General features: G+C 43.2%; 1 long non-coding RNA gene across 2 annotated transcripts; it reads right to left on the reverse strand.

Annotated features, from left to right (window-relative positions):
* Window positions 1–3417: 3417 nt before the first annotated feature.
* Window positions 3418–6241, reverse strand: LOC114485312 (uncharacterized). 2 transcript variants are annotated; one of them, XR_003678789.2, is made up of 4 exons: window positions 5955–6241; window positions 5733–5814; window positions 5419–5565; window positions 3418–3964 (listed from the first exon to the last, which is right to left on the reverse strand). It is a non-coding gene; the product is annotated as an uncharacterized lncRNA (long non-coding RNA). The 2 variants fall into 2 exon arrangements; XR_008616806.1 differs by having other exon boundaries at window positions 5733–6241.
* Between the last annotated feature and the right edge of the window lie 509 nt (window positions 6242–6750).

Genomic DNA, 6750 nt, shown 5'->3' on the forward strand with positions numbered 1-6750 from the left:
CTAATTCCAAGCTGCAGGTTAGTGTCATTGGGACTGCCAAGAGGTGAAAGATCAAGAGAGATCAGAGAGAAGGAAACAGAAAGCCACCTATTAAATGGTGATATATAAGAGTTTATTTTGCATGTAAGTATTAACTCAAATATGAAAATATGTATAAATAGCTATAGACACACTATAAATATAGATACAAAGAATGGAAATATATTGCTAACAGTAGCTCTCTTAGGGTTGGAAGATCATAGATGATATCCAATTTCTTCCTTATCCCTTCTAAAGTTTCCTACAGTTGGCATGTAATACTTTTAAACTTGGAGGAAGGGAACTTTAAAAACTATTAATTTCTTCTTTTTAAAGCAAGGGATTATTAGTGAGAAGGTAGGAGGGAGAGTGTGAGCCAGTAATGTCATAAATTCCCTAGCGCATGTGACTGTTTACTCCCAAAAGTCCCTGAGTTGGAAGTTAAAAATAGAAAGAGCTGAGGGCTGAATTTGGGTGGGTACTGAGTCCCACAAGAAGGGCTGTAAGCAGGGTAAACTGAGGTGAAGTACAGGAGTGGGGTGACTTGGAGGGAAAGTGGTTGACTGGGGTCCTCCCTTAGGAGTAAGGCTACATAATCAGGGGGTGCTGGTCCAGGGATCCAGCTTGGAAAGGCTTTGTGGAGGGTATTGCTTCAGGAGTGGGAGAGTTGTTTTAAAGGTTCAGTAGAGAAACCACGTTCAGTCTGATCCCAAAGGAAGCAGCTGTGTCCTCCCCAAATCCCATTAGCCTATCAAGCAGGCTTTTCACTCCCAGAGCTGGAACCCGATTTCTGGTCATTCGTAGCCTCTTACAGCCACCCAACTCCTTCCCAAAGAATTCTATGTGCTCCCAGGAATGTCTTGATTTGGGTGCTTGTTGAACCAAAAGAACTTTTCCACTGAAGTCCTTTCAATCAAAAAAATACACAAACTTCCCGTACCTCTAAAACTAGACAGGTCTTTAGAAATAGTTTACCCAAACACCTTCATGGTGGAAGGCACAGTGCTCCTTTTAGAGATGAGGAAACTGGGACTCAAGGAGATTAGGTGATTTGTCCAGGGTGACTGAGTAAGTTATGGCAGGGCTCCCCAGGATCCCTCTCTTTTCTATGTATTTTTTTCCGTTACCCCATGTTGTTCTTTGTTAAACAGGAAGAATCTTCCTTTGCTAGGATCTGTCAATGCACCATTATGTCCTGTCATAATAGTAATTATCATTATATTTTGACAAAATAATACTTAACCATTATGTCCCGGCTGAATAATACTTAACCATTTATTGAGGTCTATGTGCTCTTTTCATAAGCAGTCATTTAATTCTCATAATAAGAAGGTATTATTAGGTTTCACACAAAGAAGCTGAGCTTCAGAGCAATTAAATAAACCATCCACTGTCACCCTGACAGTAGTAGCAGAGTCAGGATCTGAACCCAGTCCATCTGAATCCAAATTTACCTTCCTGATTCTCCATAAAGAAATACTGTTGGCTATATATACACAGTGGAATATTATTCAGCCTTAAAAAAGAAGGAAATCTTGCTATTTGCAACAACATGTATGAATGTGAAGGACATTATGCTAAGTGAAATAAGCCAAACACAGAATGACAAATACTGCATGATATCACTTGTGTGTGGAATCTAAAAAATGTTGATGCTATAGAAGCAGAGAACAGAATGGTGCTAATAGGGGCTGGGGGCAGAGGAACGGAAAGATGTGGGTCAAAGGATGTAAAGTTCCAGTTATGCACGATGAGTGAGTTCTAGAGATCTAATGCAGAACAACATGATTACAGTTAACAATATTTTGTTGTATACTTGAAATTTGCTAAAAGGGTAGATGTTAAGTGTTCTCACTGCATAAGTAAGGAAAAGAAGCTGGGGAAGGAGTGGCAGGCACCATGTCCAGCTGCAAAGGTGGTAAGAAGAAGCCCAAGAAGCAGGCCAAGGAGATGGATGAGGAAGATAAGGCATTAAGCAGAAACAGAAAGAGGAGCAGAAGAAACTCGGAGAGTTAAAAGCGAAGGCCTCCAGGAAGGGCCCCCAGGTCACAGGTGCAATTAAGAAATCTGGGAGAAAGTAAGCTGTTCCTTGTGCTTGAGGCAACGATGGTCCTTAATTCCATTCCTGTTTAAACATTTGGATCCCCTGCCATAACATCTGTTGCCACCTATAGCTAGAATGAAGTGTAGTCTTATTTTTTTTTTAATTAATTAATTTATTTATTTCTGGCTGCATTGGGTCTTCATTGCTGTGTGCGTGCTTCTCATTGCGGTGGCTTCTCTTGTAGAGCACAGGCTCCAGGCGCACGGGATTCAGTAGTTGCGGCACGCAGGCTCAGTACTTGTGGCTCGCGGGCTCTAGAGCGCAGGCTCAGTAGCTGAGGCGCACGGGCTTAGTTGCTCTGTGGCATGTGGGATCTTCCCGGACCAGGGCTCGAACCCCTCTCCAGGGCTCGAACCCCTGTCTCCTGCATTGGCAGGCGGATTCTTAACCACTGTGCCACCAGGGAAGTCCCTGAAGTGTAGTCTTAGAACCTATTCTACATTTAAGAATAAACTTATGTTAAAAAAAAAAAAGGCGGGGCTCCCCTGGTGGCGCAGCGGTTGCGCTTCCGCCCGGAGCGGCTGGCCCCGCGGGCCGTGGCCGCTGGGCCTGCGCGTCCAGAGCCTGTGCTCCGCGACGGGAGAGGCCACAGCAGAGGGAGGCCCGCATACCACAAAAAAAAAAAAGGAAAAAAGAAACCGGTAACTATCTGAGGTGATACGTATGTTAATTAGCTTGATTGTGGTAACCATTTCACAATGTATACGTATAACAAACCATTAAACTGTACAAACTGTACTGTCAAATACACCCCAGTAAATTTTTTAAAGTACCTAAATAAAAATACCTTGACTGTACACATACCAAAAAATCCTCTGTTGAGGCTGGTCTTTCAAGGAGCTGATTCTCCATTAAATTCAGCATTCCTTAAAATTCTCTCATTAGTGAAATTGTCTTTTCTTCAATTAAAATGGCAACATTTAAGCATCTTCACATTATATAAGAACTAAATCCCTAAACTGGATTCATCCTAAACACCTCCATAGAGTTTTTACCTTGGATTTGTTTTTATTTCACTTGAGTGTGCAAAGTATTATTATGATGTATTATTATAATAATGATTTGCACACTCAAGCCAAAAAAAAAAGGAACTCAGGGTAAAATTTTTATGAGAACCGTAAAGGAGAAATCTTAGATACTCCCTTGTGTTTGTTTGTTTTATTTTCCATTCTTTGGGACCTCCCTGGTGGCACAGTGGTTAAGAATCTGCCTGCCAATGCAGGGGACACGGGTTCGAGCCCTCGTCCGGAAAGATACCACATGCCGCGGAGCAGCTAAGCAATTAACCGGACTGAGCCTGCGCTCTAGAGCCTGCAAGCCACAACTACTGAAGTCCGCACGCCTAGAGCCCGTGCTCCGCACAAGAGAAGCCACCACAATGAGAAGCCTGCGCACCACAATGAAGAGTAGACCCTGCTCGCCACAACTAGAAAAAGCCCACGCACAGCAACGAAGACCCAACACAGCCAAAAATAAATAAATAAATTTATTTTGTAAAAAATGGCAATCTTCAAAAGTTTTGCATTATAAAACATCAACTCTGGCATTTAAAATAAAATTAAATAAATAAATAAATAAAATAAAAAGCAAGGTGCCCTCCAATTCCTTACTCGTGTTGGGGACAAAGATCACTCAGAGTTCATCCTGAAAATCATCTAAATTTAGAGATTTCCTACTGGAGCAAAACTTTCATGCACCAGTAATAGAACCAGGCAGCCTTTCCAAAGTATGTCAGGCATGTGCTTGCAATGCTGTCACAAGCAGCGTCGAGTATCTGTCCCTGTGTGCTGGTGACCTAGGAGCCCTCGCTGTTTTCTAGGCCAGTTGCAGAGAGATCTGGGGCTGGAAGCAAAAGAGATTGCACAATAGTTAGCACAGGTGCTATTTTTAATCACATTAGTCAGGCAAGGACTTTTTAAAACATTTTTTTAAATTTGAAAAGTGTATATATGTAGGTAGTTTTGGTTTTTTTTTTTTAATTGTCAAAAGCTTACTGAAAAAAACAAAGGTCTCGACCCCTACTCTTAGTCCCTTGGTCTGCATCTCAAAGGCAACCATGGCTTAAGTTCAGCGATGTGGCCTTTGAGTGTGGATATTTTATAAGCAGAGGCAAATTGCTTTTCTACATCTTGTGGGCAGTCTCTCTCTTTTTTAATCTTATAAATGCCCACTGCGAAAGACAAAAGAAGTTAGAGGACAGCACCCTGGTGAGTGTTCAAAAAGTCTGGCTTTGGTTTGTAGATTTTCTAAATCACTTCATGTCTTCAGGCTTTTTTTTATCAAATATAGTTTACAAAGGCTATATGTTCTTTTACTCCTTTCTTTCCTTCTTTAACCCTCCTAGAGGACATAGCTAGAATTGGTGGGGAAGGGGACAGTAATAATAGTAATAATGTTGGTTGTTATTGAGCACATACTATATCCCAGGCACTATATATTTTTTCTCATTTCATCTTCAAAACAATTCTATGAGGTAGGTGTTTTTATCCTCATTTTTACAGATGAGAAAACTGAGAAAGATTAAGTAATTTACACAAGACTATATAGCTAGTAAGAAAAAAAGCTAAGTTTTGAACGTAGACTCTTCAAGTCTAAAGCGCCAGTGGAAACACTTAGATTTCAAGTCTTCATAGGGAGACAGAGAACATGACTGTCAAAGTGCTAAGCTATGTAAGGGAGTGAAAAATAACAGCACAAATTAGGGTGGTCCTGGACTAGCAGTGTGTGGAAACTGCTCTGAGATCTGCATTAAAGTTTTTGGGAGGTCGCACTGTTCACAACAGATGCTTCAGACAGAGCATCCAATGAGCAGTGAGAATTCTTGGGCTGGACATAGGTGGGCCAACCTCAACCAACACAATTTCCTAAGAAACTGGATGGAGTCTTTCAAGAACAGGAAACGTCTGCTGCAGATATTCGTGGTCAGGTCTAGCCCTTTCATAACTGCTGAAGGGTTCTTGGAAGGCTGCCCATCAAGCAAAAGGGATGGACAAGACACAAGATGGACAAGACACACTGTCCTAAACTGAAGACATTTGGAAGAAGAGTGCCAGAGACAGCAGAGGAAGATCAAGTTGGAATTAGTACATGCCTCTTAAATGTCACAGGGTGGCAAGAAACTGGAGATGAAGTCAAAGTCTGCTGGGACCAGCAGCAGGAATTCTACGTGCACTCACAGCCATCTGTGGGACAGACTGCTGAGCAGCCTGTGGGATTATGGTTATTTTTTAAAACTGGCCTAAACTTGTGACCAGATGCCATAAGCAGGAGAAGACATTTTCCATATGTGTTCATACCTGAGAGGGTTCTGCAGCAAGTCATGTGATAAGGTGCTATGAGGTGTCCCTTTGAGAATCAGGCCTACCTAGAGCAGTCAGGGCAGGAGTAACTTCCAAAACATCAGGTTTCTTCAGAGACCAGAGGGGCCACCTAAATTCTCATTACTGGGAAAGTAATCAGGAAGAAGAGAGGGAGGTGAAATCAGATGTCCTTGGGGCAGAAGAATGAAGAGAAAAACAGGGACCAGCATCACATGCAGGGAGGATGCAAGTATGCCTCAGTCCCCTGAAGTCAGAGCCCAGGGCTCACGGTGGTAACCAGTCATCCTTACCTGCATCTGGTGTAGCAAGTTTGGTCACAAACAGGATCCGAGGCACCTAGGTACCAATTCCTGGCACCTCATCGACTTCAACCTGTGAAGGATGGTTTCGGGAACAAAGCAAGCCTTGCCCCCACACCCATACGACTCCCAAGAGAAACATTTCTTGTTTCAGAAGGAAAAGCTCGGGGAGCAGGGGTAGGGAGCTCACCTTCTAGGTGGCAGAAGACTTACCTCTTTTCCCAGATCTCAAAATGGAAAATTTTCCAACTATGTCTTTCCTTGCTAAATCCTAATGCTACTGTGTTTGACTCCAAGGTTTAACTGGCCTAGTAGGGCCCATGACTGTCTGGGCTTGGGTGAGACAGCCTTCCTGGTAACTATAGAGTCAGAGAGCGTCAGACCTCTGCATCCAAAAGAGCTGCAGAGATGAGTCACATCTCTCTTCACCAGAGAAGGGAGGGAAGGGGTAGGCCTCAAGACTGGAGAGGCTCAGGTGCCATGAGCAAATAGTGTACTGTGTTCACTCTTGTCTGCACTCAGCACTCTGAGGAGTTATTGTGTAATAGACTTGCTGAGATGTTAAATATGTCTGTGGAGGAAAACAGGGTGGGGGTGCAGTGTGCTGAGATAATTTGTTATTTATGGTATTCTCTATCTTCTGAAGAGTGGAACTCTCTTGTTTGAAAGGTGATGAGTGTGAAAATGCAAAGTACTGAAAAAGAGATGGCCGGGGGGGCGGTGTGTGTGGAGGGGTAGAGGGGATTGTCTAGGGGGAAGGTGGCAGAGATCATGGAAGGGGAGGAACCCCAATCTTGTGGCTGGAGAGAGGCCCAGAGAGAGGGAGTATGGTGGGAAAAGAGCCCCAATCTTGCGGCTGGTACCAAGGAGGAGCTGAGGTGAGGGAGCAGAGATGTTTAAAGGGAATTGTTAAGGAGTTTTGCGGTGTGAGATGCTGTATAATTCTCTTTGTGAAACCTTCAGTAAAATCTCCGTTCATCAAGTACTTTGCAGCTGGGGCTTGTTGCAG

The sequence above is a fragment of the Physeter macrocephalus genome, unplaced genomic scaffold (assembly GCF_002837175.3).
Source record: "Physeter macrocephalus isolate SW-GA unplaced genomic scaffold, ASM283717v5 random_1517, whole genome shotgun sequence".
NCBI classification, from domain to species: Eukaryota; Metazoa; Chordata; class Mammalia; order Artiodactyla; family Physeteridae; genus Physeter; species Physeter macrocephalus.